We start from the raw sequence: 15,272 nt of genomic DNA on the forward strand, positions 1-15,272 counted from the left end.
CACTGGTCACCGGTCGATGCTGCAACGCCCCGCTTTCGGCGGCTGCTGTAACGTCACTCCCGTGGTTACTTCCTTCATACTCTGTTTTGTCTGATTCCACAGCACTATATTTGGCCTCATATCATGAAACTAGTTTTCTTCCAAATATAGTGATATTTTAAAGTATTTATTAGTATGATATTTTAATGTCTGCTTGTCCCTATCGCTGGCGTATATAGTATAACGACAATATAGTAAAACAGTTGTAATGATGTATAGAGCTGCAATGTTTATTTGATTTATCAATTAGTTTAATCAATTAGTTTAATCAATCATTTTTAGTCATTTTGTAAGAATAAAATTTCAAGATTCTCTGATTCCAGCTTCTCAAATATGAATATTTTCTGGTTTCCTTAGTCCTCTATGATAGTAAACTGAATATCTTTGGGTTGTGGGCTGTTGGTCGGGACAAATTCATCATTTTACGGACCAAACAACTAATCGATTAATAGGGAAAATAATTGACAGATCAATTGATTATGAAAATAATCATTAGTTGCAGCCCTAATAATATAAAATATGTCTTAGTAGAGGTTATGATTGCTAACAAATCCTACCGTACATTAATAAACATGTGAAATTGTCCTTACATCTGCTTATAACTACATTATAGTATTTAAATGTGTGTCTACTGCTTATAAATTCTAAATAGGATGAGTCAAAGGAAAAATGTTATGTAATTTGAACAAAAGTTCTTTGCTTTGCTTGTGGTAAGTGCTTTCCACATTAGGACACTTCAGTTTGTATTATCCTTGAAATCCTCCTTCACAGTATCGACCATCATTTTACAGCGATGACCAATCAGCAGTATCAGAACATCTTTTGTGTCACTCTTCGTATTCTTTTGTTTTGAATTTCAAGACATTAAAAAAAAAACAGCAGTAGTTTTTCTGAATATATGAGCTATTGTTATTCTCTTCGCTGCGTATGAATAAATGCAGCCATTGTATCTGGGGACGCCATCAGGCTGAACTATTGGCCTGTAAGAGATAGCCCTGAGAAGAAGGTCTGACCCCTCCCACCTGGGACACTCTTACCACAGGATTAAACAGCATTCATCACCGTCCTGCATCATGAGGGATTTGTATGTGTGCATGTGTGTGTGTGTGTGTGTGTGTTCACCTCCCTGCCCTGAACTCTGATGCAATCAACTCCTTTCATTACTCAAACCAGCGGCCATGAAATGTCCGTCTGCGCCATGTGTGTGTATGTGTTTTTATACAGTATCGTCATGGATGTATGTCCATCATAGTGTGTGTTCCTACGTGAGCGCAAGCATGTACATCCGTAAAAACTCCGCCTGATGTGTGTCTTTGGTATTTATTGGCTAACATGTACTGTATGTGCAACCTGAATGGTGAGCAAATCAACTGTGAATCTCTCTTGATGTCACCTTAGGACGGACTATGCAACACACTGTGTGGAGTTCAGTAGCAGGCTTTAAACAACAACAACAGAAAGAGGACTTTATCCCAGGTTGCTGCCTGAACATGGAAAACCCTGAAGTCACACATAGAAAAAGAAATTCAAACCTTTGATCCTGAGATTATGAACAACAATAGGTCGTGATGTCAGCTATAATTTCCAGCAACCTGGGACAGATTTGTGTGTATGTGACCCCTGCAGGACACGGATGCTGTGTGAATCCATCTCAAGTCGTTTTGATCTCAGGATAACAGACATCGGCGAGCTGTCCGTTTCAGTCTTCAGTTGAAGTGACTGATAATCAGTCGGACGTCTGTTGTCTTGATCCATTAGATCACTTCAGCTTCACTAAATGCTAAAGGGAGGAAAGAGATTAAAGGCAGAAATAGAAGCTATCAAATACAAAGGATTTCAGCTAGAAAGGAATCATCCTTGAAATGTTGATGAAAATGACATCATTAATCAGTCAAAAATGTTGTTTTTGAAATATTTTCAAGTTTATTATATTGTCATTTACCAAAACCTCACTGAAGAAATTGAGAATAATTCAACAGTTGTATTTGTTTTGTTTATTTCTATATATAAAAGCAGCAGCTTTGACAATGAAGCACAGAGAACAGTAATAGAGAATATAATTATCTGACTTGTACCAAAATTGGTTACAGATGCTACCAGGAGGTTGGTGCCAGGTTCTTAGATAAATAAACTGTAATAAAACTCGGAAAGCCTTGAAGCAGTGGTTCACATAACCCGACAGTACTATCTAATGATCTCAAATATCCCGTCATCCACCCATATCAATCATGTTCCAAATGTGCTTGATATTGAAGTGGATGTTATTTAACAGTTTACTTTATAAATGGAGATATTTTTAGATTTTTTCCCCTAGCGATCCTGGAATTGTCAATGTTTAGGTTTGGTCCGGTTTCTGTTTATTATCAGTAGGTTTGGTCAAGTGTGCGTGTTCACATCACTTTGAGGGACTGAAGGACTCTTACTTTTAACAATCTATTTTGACTTCGCTGCTTGCTTCTTGAGAAGTTTCGCCCACTCTTAGTTGTGAAAATTTCATGTTTAGATGCTACAAATGACTCAGATTGGTGGGAAACTGAGACATGCTGATAGTTTGCTAGTTATTGTGATGTCCTATAGATCAGCATCACTCTAATTGTAATCTTATTTGAACATTTATTTTCCTCCTAAAAAAAGATGTGAATCATAATCTTTATTTTTTTCAAATTTGGTACTCCACAGTATTTCCTTTTACCGACTGATAAGTAACTCTGGTTTGGAGTCGTTGCCTTACTTTGTACTTTTCAGATGAACCCCATAAGAGGTTATACAGAGTGGTGAGCAGTTCAAGAGTGAGTTTCCCTTTTAAAGTTTTAATTAATTTTCAGCAGGGAACTGAAAACCTTTTTTGATTCCACAAGAAAATAATCCAAACCTGAGAAAAATCATATTGATGATTATAAATTTATAGTTATATTTCTTCTTGTATCATGAATCAAAACATTTTTCGTAATGGCTACTGTGAGTTTCAAATGATAGTTGTCTTCTTGTAATAAACCCTTTATATTCTAACTATTATATTACAGAATAAATTTGTTTTCCACTTGCTTGAGTACAAGGCCAGCTGTTTTGTGACCACCTCCAGTTCTTTCAACCAGACTGAATTCATCACACAGAGAAGGACTACGTCTAGTTACACAAACCTGGCCTGCTTGCTAGATTGTAAACTCAATTTGTCTGGGTGAGCTAACCTGCACTGTGTCTAATGGCTTTTAGTGGACTTGGCAGTGGTGTAAGTGCAGACGTAATTCACAGGGAAAATTGTACAGTTTACCCCAAAGTCAAACATGGCAGAGGGTGTGTGAAGTGTGTTTGGAGCTGTTTAGTTTAGAATGATAAAAGTAAAAAGTGTGAGAAGAGACAGAGAGAGAGAAGGAGAGACTATTTTTGTGAGTGATGTGTGTTGGCAGCCAGACTGAACGTCTCGATATTTAAATACAGGCTGCAGTCTGTAACTAAAACACGCAAAAACTCTTCAGGTTGATTATACCCATCAGGGTATAAATAGGGCATCTGAATATTACTCCAAATTAAGTGTGTTGTGACATGTTTTTATGTTACCTTGTAGCTGTAATGACAGAGATGTCAGAGATGCTGTTATAATTTTAGTTAGGTTTGGAGATAAACATGTTAGAGATGATTTCTCCGTCAGATTTTCACAGCTTACACCATCTGTTACTGACAGAAACTTGATCATCTTTTACCACTGGAAGCACTCAGCTACTATTTTTTGCCACAAAGCGATCCAACAGATCTTTAATAAAATCTGACCCGGTGGTTCACACTGTCAAATGCAGATTTTTGCTCTGAAGTAAGATGTCTGTCGTATGAAAAGGTGATACAGCTTGATGAAAAACTCTCTCAACAAATCTGTGGTCAAACTAAGTAGCAGTAATCATGTGTTACTGAAATTGATCACCTTTAGATAATAACCTGGCTTCAAAAACAGTCCACAATAAGTAACATGATTTGTTTTCTATCATATCATAAAAAATATTAAATGAATACATAAAAAAATTTATGTAGCTAGTTCTAAACTATTGAGGTAAATTTGATACTTGAACAAATTAATTAAGAAAACTTTCACAAAAGACTTAAACAAGAAATGATTGTGTTAAGTTTAAAAATGTTTGAAATGAAAATATAATATTTTTCCCGCCTTAATTTCTCAGGTTGGACATTATTAAACAACACTAATGTTCATGATGATAATACTAAAATGCTGATGTTTGATATAGTTGATGCAGCAGATAAAATGTTTACCATGTTAACCATAGTTTAGCGTGTTAGCATGCTAATATTTGTCATTTAGCACTAAACATAAAGTACATCTGAGGCTGATGGGAATGTCATTAGTTTTATTAGCATTTGAAAAACAAAGTACTGGAAAAATTTAAACTTTGACTTTATGATGGAGTTAGAGGAAAATCATCACATCATTAGAGAACATGAATGTATGTGCCAAATTTCCTGAAAATCCACCCAAGAGATGTTGAGACATTTCTCTTAAAACCAGGAATGTCAAATGAGGATAATCAAAGTTATTAGTCTGGGAACCGTAAATGTCTGCACCACATTTTGTGCCAATCCATCTTGTAGAGTTTGAGATATTTCTCAGGATAAGTGAAAACTTTGACATGCTTGATGCACAACTGGAAAACTCAGAGGGTCAATAAAGGATTTATCATCTGGGAACCATGAATGTCTGAACTGAATCTCACGGCAATCCATCCAATAGTTGTTGAGATATTTCAGTCTGGAACGAAGCGGCAGACTGACTAACTGTGTCTCTAACACGTCTAAACATTTTGAATGCCTGTCTGGTAGAGAAGAGCCCTCTTAGCTAAACAGTTACTGCATCATCATCAGTTTACAAGCACAACTTCTGTTCTCTTGCTGGATTGTTGGTTAAGTCAGAATAACTGAACACAAACAGAATTCTTCTCCGTTCTCATTAAAGATGGATTTTCTCTTTCTGGGGGGCATCGTGCCTGAAGCTCGGGGGGTTCACCTGGTATTATTGTTTGTCTACTGTGTGATTGACTGTCTTTTGAAGCCAGGTAATTTTAGCTAATCCTCACTTCTGGGGGTAGTTTGGGGTTAAGATTAGAGGAGTAGGTGTGGGGATGTGATTGTAGCAGACAAAAAACTCCTCAAATATAAAATTATACAAACCCGCGGGTATGAACGTTTGCTTGTTTGGTATTACAGCATTAAAATAAATCACGGGGCTTTTCAGATCAGTGTCAATTGCTTCAAGTTATAACAATAAATAACATTGATTTACTGACTTTGAATAGGTGGAAATGAAGCTTTATAAAGACGTTCTACGTTCTACGTTCACTGTAGCTTTCTTCTTATTTACATGCTATCTGCATGTTTTTTGTGGGGTTTCCTCCTGTTTCCTGTTTCCACAGTCCAAATACGGTGACAGAGAAAGACTATTTGCGTATAGACAGGTCATCTGGTAGACAGACAGGTCGGCAGGTGCGGAAGATAATTGCAGGAAATAATGAGGGCTTCTACATGTTTGGTAATGCAGGCATGTAGAGACATTTCATACAGACATGCAGACAGGTGTGCTGATGCTGGGAAGTAATTACTGGTAATAATGGGATGCTACGTGGTGGCTGTTTTGCTGTTTGTTTCCCTGCAACAGATTTTTCCAGAAGCCAGTGGACAGAACATTCCTGCACGCACAGCTTATCTCCATGAAGTCTGTGGACATTCAAATGCATGTGTAGCTCTGCGTGAGTCTGAGTTTGACCAACAGGCAAACAGACAGAGAGGTATGCAAAAAGGTGCGTACAGGCAGGTGTGAGAGGATAATTCCTCTCAGGTGACTGAGGTGGAGTGGAGGGAGAGGCTAACTGCCCTGGGCAGAGATGTAATTGCTGTTTAAACTGTCATGTTCACATCACGGCTGGTTTCATATGTTTACAGCCACCAGGCTAAATTTTGGTGGCAGGAAGGGTTTGAAGGGAGAGGATGACTGGAGGCTTGATGACTAGAACTGGTTGTTTGTTCAAACTCTTAAAACGACCTATGAGTAAGTTTTCCTCACAAGTGTCAAGTAAAAATGATGGGATAGTTTGACATTTTGAGAAATACACTCATTTGGTTTCTTGCCAAGAATTAGATGAGAAGATCTATGTTAATCTGTCCATTTAATATGAAGCTGGAGCCAATGGACGGTTAGCTTAGCTTAGCATAAAGATTGGAAACAGGGGGAAACTACTAGCCTAGCTCTGTCCAATCCACCTATCAGCACCTCTGCAGATCACTATTTTACAAGGGATTGTGAGCCAGACTTTTATTGGGTCACAACAACAAGACTTTCTTATTACCATTTAAGTTAAGCTGAATAAATATCAGTTTCATATGAGTTGGGATGTTTTTGTTTAATGCCCCTTATTTTTTTAAACCTTTAAAAACTGTATTTTAAAATCTGTTTAAGACAGTTGTATTACTTTTATATGAGCAAATGAACTGCACTGGTGAAACTACAATGATGCAATTAATTAAACAAAAAAATGATATCTGGAAGACTAAAATAATACAACATTTAGTTTCCAAGTTAACATGAAATTGAAAACTGATTTTAGATCTGTATTCTGTGCGCCCTGAATTATTTTTCAATAAACAGCCTTCTCACACCGTAGATACTGCCAAAATTAAATTCTTCTGTTGGTGTAATGCTGTAGACCTCAAAGAATCTCTCGTTCCTTTTACAGTCCGCAGTCTGAGTGATTGTTACACAGGCTGAACTTGTGCAGTGATATAAAATTACTTGCTAGGACACAAAATAACAGAGAATACAAACATGCCATCAGTTTGAACTTGTTTGGATTCACATGGCTTCTAAAAGAGAAACTTCTCATAAATTTAAGTTGTCTCTCGTCTGTAAATTCCTTTATAGAGAGCGAGAGTGAAAAGCTGAGAGAGTGAGCATATATGTGTGTGTGTGTGTGTGTGTGTGTGTGGATGTAGACATTCCCACTTGAAATCTCTTATATCCATGTCAGTTACCAAGTAAACAGACAGGCCATTAATGCTCAGCAGGTCACTCAAGTGTTGATCTGTTTTGACATATATTCCTGTGGAATGATGGTGAGTGCACACAGTGTCCACAGGATTGAAGGTGTATGAGATCTAACCAGGGTGAAACAACAAAAAAAAAGAGCATTCTGGGAGTATTTCCAAAATATCTGTGTAGTAAGACAGACCCAGGATATGCAGGGGTAGTAATAATACCGCAGAGGTTGTACCAATGTGGAATAAAAACTACACAAACAGAACAGAGGGTATGAAAAACATGAGAAACAAAGTGAAAAAACATGGTGGATTGTTTCTAATGCTGAGAAGATTGTTGAGCTCAACACAAAAAAGGTGAAAAACTCATCAACACACGGCTGCGGCAGAATCAAAGGGTCCATGTGTTGGATTAAACTAATGCTAACATCAGTGTTATAACATGCTCACAATGACAATGCTAAAATATTTAGCAGCTGTAATGTTTATCATGCTCATCATCTCAGTTTAGAGTGTTAACATGTTACATTAAGTACAGCTGAGGCTGGAGAGGAACTGTCATTAGTTTTGCAGGTATTTGCTTATAAGAATTGGACAAACTAAAATTTTGACCTTACGATGGCACGAGATGAAAAGTTCAGGGATCACAAGTTATTAGGATATATTGTCTGGGATGTCTGAACCAAAAACTTGTGCCAATCCATCTAGTAGATGTGGAGACATTTCTAAAAAAACAAAAATGGAGGAAAAGTTAGTTGGATTCATTGAGTTGGAATCATGAATCTCTTTGTTATAGTTATTGAGATATTTCAGTCTCGACCAAAGTGGCAGACAAACGACACAAAACTTCCATCCGTAGCAGCACAGCCAGAAAGAAATCAGAATAAATATGAATGACAATGTGAGTCAGAGTGAAGTGCATAATTCCAAAATAAGGACTTGACTGACTGATTGATCGACTGTAAGTCAATTAAAGAATAAACTATGATGGCAAATCATGTGATGCAACAATTCAGACCTCAAAGACACCTTTACACACACACACAAACACACACACACATCTCTGTAGGTGTGTAAATGTGCTCGGAGGTCCCTGATGACATGGATGTTAGGTCAACAGTAAAAACCAACCACACCATCAGGCACCGGCTCTGACAGCAGTCAAATTCACCATGAAAGCAGCATTTGTTCAGTCCCAGAACGTGTGCTATTTTGAGGTATTTTATGACACTGATCCTGGCTTATGTGGATGTTATGTAATTTTTTTTTTTACACCATATTAAGGCAGATTCTAAAAGCTGACTGCTGATTCCACTTGCATCTGGGTTACTTTGGACACAGCTGACTGAGCAGGGAAATTCATGAAATTACAACAGAATTTCATGTGAAATTGAAGGCAGCAGAGGGAAAAACAGTAAAATGGGATAAAAATAAGGAAACTAAGAAATAATTTTAAAAAAACACACACAGTAACAACAATGTATCCCTCCTGCAGATGTCATTCTCAGTCAAAGCGTAAACTGTGGTAGTGGTTGCCAGGAGGGTTTAAGTTGACCTTTTTCTGAGATTTTCTGAGAAATATGTAGATTTAAGAGTTGTCATGTTTGTAAGTAGATGGACAGAACTCCTGCTTGTTCCCATTTTTGTGGACCTTTGTATTTCTGTCACTATTTTTCATGGATGCAGCTGTTCTTCAGGCACAGAAAGAGGACCACACTAATCTTAATCAAACTACAAAACTGTGATTGGTCAATCGTTTCTCCAAATGGGGCGAACAGCTGCCAGCAACCACAACAACAAAGTAGTTTGAGCAGTTGAACAAATCATGTGGGCTGCGATTGAGAGGTCTGGAAACAGGCAACCTTTATCAGTATTAAGGCTTAACATTCAAGAATTATGAAAAGGTCAGGAGGTCACATTAGTGTCCATCATCCGTTGACCATGAATATCTGCAGCTAATTTCCATCCATGGAAAGTGTTGGTCCCACAGACGCACTAAAAGTCTGACTAAGGCACTGTTACTATAGTGACAGGTAAAAAGTTATCATTCTTCCATTTGACCAGCAGTTTGTGTATGTGTTTCATGAAACTACATGGATGCTTGAATGATGTATTTTCACTAAAAGTTGAAGGGTTTCTGTGTGTGTTTGTTCAATATTTTATGACAGACAGTCAGCAGGTGAAGGATAACATTTTTAATCATACACACACACACACACAGAAAACACACAACACATGGAGGAGTGTACCTCTTGGCAATATTTTTGAGAGTGATTTGGTGTTACTATCCCAGTCATAAACCCTAAGCAATCATATTTCATCTATTAGCTTGCAGCTGATTTGGGATTTGTTCAGGCTTAGTGTTTTCCAAGTTTCTGCCAGGACTTGTGAACTTTCTAGAAGGAAGTCTTTTACCCTAGATAACATCAAAGCAAAAAAATATTGAGATATTTCATTAACTAACAGAGCTGCACCAATGGGGGGGAGAACAAAATCTACAGTTGAACAGTTCTGATGTGACCTGATTATGGACCTGGGGCTATTTTCAGGTACAGTATGTTTACCTGATGTTTTTTTTCTCTTAGACTAGTATGTAAGTTAGACAGTTGCACAAAATAACATATTAAATGTTCCACCCTTCCCTCAGGTTATCTCAGAACTTAGATCTGTTTCCTCATTATATGACGACCGCCCTACATTTTGGGAAACCAGAGCTCTATTTGTGGTTTGCTAACAATGTTGTTGAGCGAGCATCGAGAGGGGAAAGAGTTTTAAAGGCTGCATCCAATGAACACAAAACTTTACGCAGTGTGATTTGGGTTGTCCTGGGTATCATTTAATATTTGTGAGAGAAATGTGCTTCAAAGGATCAAAGACTGTGGTCTTAGATCATATTGTAAAAAGTCCAGCAATGACTGATGTCAAGCTTTTGTGAACAAAGACGGGCTGTCAAAATCAATTTTACAATTTTCATTCCTCTTCTTTTTTGAGGTTTTTGGTGCAGAGAAGTTTCAGTGCTTTGGCCAGTTTATGTTGTTGCATGTTCAAAACATGAGAGCATTGCAGATGGATGGTGTGAGTTAATGATATTTCTCTAGATCTGCACCTGTTTTTTTTTTTTGTTCTATTAACATCGTAGCGCTATAATTCACCAGGGTTTCATCGCATCATCTGACATGCCTCAAACTGATACAGATTGAGATTTTATTAGACCCATCTAGAACAGTGTAATATGCAATGAACTTGACATTCCTCCTCCAGAGTCTCAGATTATACAAGTGTTTTCATGGGCTGAGTAGTACTCTGCATAAACTGGTAAACTGGTATTAATGTGTAAAGTCAGTGGAGTTCTCCTTTAAGTCTACACTGTAATCAAAGCATATGTTTGTGCAGCCATCCCCATCATAATGTGATATAAATCTGAACGTTTTGTCTGGATGAGGTGAAACAAGTTCGTGCAGAGTGTAAACCCACACGACATGCAGTACAATGATATGATATATGAACGTGATCAGATTGCAGCCAAAGGTGGAAATACGATCCGTGTTGGTGAGAAAGTGCAGCCCACAAAAATTGCAATGACTCACCCTGAAGTTTGTATTCTCCTCCGCTTCAAACATGACAGCAGCCGAAATAACCTGTTTGTAGAGTTGTAAAGGCTGAAAAGATATACCTGTCTGCCTCTAATGAATAGAGAATACAAACGTTACAGTATCATGAGCCGGTATCTGCCATGTTGTTGTTTTTGTCTACTCGACTCTTTTGAGAAACGCTGATGTTTGGCGTCTGGAGAGGAAAAAGCAAAAAGTGTCTAAAACAGCTTCTCCTCTGTCCTGAGTCTACGGCTCAGCTGACAAGATCTAACTAAGCATAAAAGCTTTCCACGGTGAAAACACTTCAAAGAGGATTTCTTTGGAAGTACTACGATGCCTCAGGACATCACGCTGCAGAACTCACAATGTCTGCCATAAAGATTAATATGCAATCCAGTTTTGAACTGTAGCTATAAAGAGATATGGAGCTTTAACATGAAATATGGTCGAACGATGTAGATCTACTTATTTAGTGAGACTGATTTCTGGCTTGAGTCTTGCTTATCAAAATAGCAAGTATTGAAGCATTAAAGAAGGACTGCTCTAGCAATTAGAGTCGGTGAACAACTCTTAGAGGGTTTGCAGGTCTTGGAATTCCCCTTTAAAATTTCCTACTGATACTTCCTTAAGCCTGATGAATGTAAAGAGGCTTTGGGGGATTTCTTTTTGATAGTTTATCATTTTAATATGGCTGATTGTCAGTTAAGTACATTCATATTGGATTAATAAAATGATAAATCTCAAGTCTGTGCATAGAAACACACTTAAAACACTTCTGCATTGCATTTTGAAATCTGGTCTGAATCAATTTATCTTTTCCCTCCTTTGCCAAAACAGATGGAAGGCTTCAGCGAACAGATGCAGGAGAGATGTTATCCATTTGTTTGTTTCCTGTGTTATAAAAAAAAAAGTCCAAAGTCAGTACAAAAAAAAAAAAAAAAAAGTGTGCTGTCCTTACATGCACCATGTTGCTCAATAAAACACATGGAAAAGACATTTCATGCTGAGAAATGTAAAAAAAAAAAAAAAAAAAAAAAAAAATGTTTTGTGTAAGAAGTGTTATAAACAAGATGTGTTACTATGTGGACACAAAAGACAACATGTTCTACTTGAGATTCTTGTATCTGCTGAATTATTCAGTCTAAACCTGAATGTTAGACCTGTTAGCTTTTAATATTGTGTTTTTGTTACCTATCAATAAAACAATAAATAATAAATAAACCTTTACTAACTCAGAAAACTGTACATTTGAGTTTTCTGGGATCTGAATCAAAAACTAATTGGAAAAAATATCATACATCTAATTTTGCACACTGTATAAATATACAAAATTACTTTGAAAACAATAAAACAAACCAAATATTTGTATATGAATTTATTAGATTCTTGCTGTAGTTTGTAGTTGTAAGATATGTTATTTGTGTTGTTTGGAAGGCAGATTTCTTGTAACCGAGATGTTTTCATGTTCCTTTTGTGCAAAGTTAGTCTAAACATGTTTGTCTTTGTGATAAAGAAACTTGAGACTGATAACTATCTCCTCATCTGACTGTGAATACGAAGCTAAACAACCAGATTTCCCAAACTGTTGGAGAGAGAGAGAGAGAGAGAGAGAGAGAGAGAGAGAGAGAGAGAGAGAGAGAGAGAGATCTGTTTATAGGGAAGGCGGGCAGAAAGAAAGCGAACAGATCAAATGAAAAACAACAACACTAGGTCAAAACCTAGTAAAGAGGGCTTCTACTTTGAAACAGATACTGGAGTTGACGGCATTTGGCTGACCGATGGTCTAGATGGTAACCCATAGATTTGCAAAACTCTCACAGGATTTGTAGTTAATAGTAACTTTATCCCACACAACGTTTCAAGTGATCATTTTAACCCAAACCATGATCTTTCTCTAACCCTAACTGGGTGGTTTTTGTGCTTAAACCTAACCAGACTTTAACCACAGCGTTGCCACATCATAAAACAGAGAGACAAGAATATTTCGATGCGGCTTGTGAGAGTTTTGCAAATCTAGGCTTACCCTCGACACACAACCATCAGTCAGTCAGTCACAGTCTTGGGCGTTTATAGGGCTGGCCCCGCTGTTGTGATCCAGCCAAACATCACAAAAGACAAACAGGAAAAAATGCAAAAATGTAAATGGCTGATGTCAGAATGGATCCAGATTGAATGTGGTTTAACAAACAATCTGAGTGTTCCTGTTTCAGGCCAAAACGCCGCCTGTCCAACTCTTTCCAAAATAAACAGCTAACGCTAATGAGGCTACAGAGCCGCAGTTATGCTAATAATCTCTTAAATGATGGAATCTAAACCCCGAGAAACTTTTTCTGTATAAAACACGCCCTTGATCAAGTTCCAGAGGACCAGAACTTTCCAGCTTCTTTTCTTTTCTTATTGACCCTGTTTGGTTCTTTGTGTTTGTTAAATCATCATCATAAAGGGGCATTAAGTGATCAATGGCTTTTATTAACGTCTACTGGTGCCCATTAGGAATCACAACAGCTTCCTCTCACGCTGTCACTGGCCTGTACTAACACAAACAAACAAAAGAAGTGAAAAGGCGCAATTCAACAGAAACATCTATAGTCATAACGCAAAACATTTCTAAAGAATCTTTGTCTCTTTTTCCACTAATCAGCAGTTGAGGGTTTTGGTCCATGGAGTGTGTAACCATCACAAGAATGCACAGAATTTAATAGACTGTCCATCTCGGTTTGTTTTGAAATTCCTTGGACACAATTTAATGCAACATCTATCCAGAAAGTTTCCCAATTTTCAGATATAATTACAGATATGTAACACACAGAACAGCCAACTGTATATTTCAGGTCTATGTTCATCTGGAGGATCTGGATTCAAGTGTCTGTGTCAGAAAGCCTCTGCTCTGCTGAAGTGCCCTAAATTTTAGAGCTTCGAAGATGAATTGATTAGTCAATTGACTGCAAATTAATCAAATAATCATTGTAGTCATTTTTTTTACACAAAAATGCCAAACATTTGCTGGTTGCAACTTCTCAAATGTGAGGATTTTATGTTTTTCTTTGTCTTCTGTGATGTCAAACCAAATATCTTTTGGGTTTTCCTGAGCAAGATCAAAGTATCAGATAGAGGTTTTGGTATTGGCTTCTACATACATAAATAAAAAACCTTCCTTTCTTATTGTTGAAAATAAAGTAGTAATGTTGCTTCTTTTTTTTGCCTCTTTTACCTTCTTTACATAATTCAATTTCATGGCAACAGGGAATATTTTATTTCATTTCATTGAACAAAATAAAGATTCATTCAGGTTCAGTTCCAGTCCAAAATGAGGCGGCTAAGCTGGAATAAAGTTGAACAGAGTGTTACTGCAGTCCATCATTAGCATCTCTATTTCCCCATCATCTAATTACAATAATCAGAACAGCCAGTTTCAACACACTATCTTTGTTGTTTTCATTGTCTTTTTTTTTTACCTTCGCAATAGCATCCACATGTGTCTGTCTGTGTCAAACATTGGCTCAAATACTCTGAAATGTCCAATTCATCAAAACACAGTGATTATTGCTGATTAGAAAATCGTTTTTCTGAGGTTATTCCAACCACATAAAATCAAACAAAGCTATTTTTTTATTTTCTCTGTGAGTCACGGACTAATAACAACCAGGAGGTGCCCGGCACACAGTGAACTGACAAAACAGCAGCTGTGTCAGCCTCCCTTACCATAGTTCATAAAAAGGTCGGGTATCATTCCTCAGCACAAAGATTTAACATTAACTAGGGATCAGCCTCTTTCAAAACATAATATTTTATATTTTACATTACTCTTCCTATTCATCCAAGGAGACTAACTGCCAAATAATATGACACTTCTATTAGTTATGATGAAATAAAACCTTAAACACAGGGCTCAAAGTGTTCCTAATAGTATTTTTGCACTTTGATGTAAAAGTTTGCACAAATATCCCTAAAATGCAAAAGGTGAAAATCTGGAAGAATTTCAATGATCAAGTCAGAACCTGGAAGTTAAAGCTTCAAAGGTGTTTAGTTCAATATTTACAAATCAGACAAAATAAGCATTATGAGACTTGGTGCAAGTCCATGTTTACAATGACCGGAAAGTGTGACAAGGAAAATTACATTTATGTTTGTAGCAATAACGATCTGAGCACCTTTTTGCCTTTTTTAGAAGGGCTTGAATGTCTGGAAATGTGAGTTCCAAGTAAACTTTTAAGCCAGAAGTGTCAGATGTTCGCTCTGAAATGCAGCAGTTGTTTTGAGCTAAAACTGCTCTCAGGAGGTTCAAGAGGTTCAGCTGAACCTGATCAGACTGTCTTGTTACATCAGTGCACACACATAATTTGTTATTATGAATATAAACAGTGTCCAAAAAATGCTAATTTTTGAGATTTCTGGAGCAAGAGTGTGAAAGGGAAGAAAAAAAACATGGATGGGAAAACAAACTGTTCCTCTAAATCGTAGCTGTGGTTGATTAACACATTTCTAAGAGTGAACGGTTAATGTGCCAAAGAGGTCAAATGAGTGAAAGCTCTGTTTACACATGATTAGATCTGAGATATATTCCTTAGATCTGCACAGAATGAACAGAACTCAAATGAAATCTCATCTTGG

The 15,272-nt window shown here is 37.2% G+C and overlaps 1 long non-coding RNA gene across 1 annotated transcript in view; it reads right to left on the minus strand.

Moving 5' to 3' along the window:
• Positions 1-11,068: 11,068 nt before the first annotated feature.
• LOC137189796 (uncharacterized) overlaps positions 11,069-15,272 on the minus strand; it is a 114,112-nt gene continuing 109,908 nt past the window's right edge. Inside the window, exon 3 of the long non-coding RNA XR_010929746.1 lies at positions 11,069-11,552. This is a non-coding gene — a long non-coding RNA (uncharacterized lncRNA). The remainder of the gene's footprint in view (positions 11,553-15,272) is intronic.

Source organism: Thunnus thynnus, chromosome 9 (assembly GCF_963924715.1).
Source record: "Thunnus thynnus chromosome 9, fThuThy2.1, whole genome shotgun sequence".
Lineage (NCBI taxonomy): Eukaryota > Metazoa > Chordata > Actinopteri > Scombriformes > Scombridae > Thunnus > Thunnus thynnus.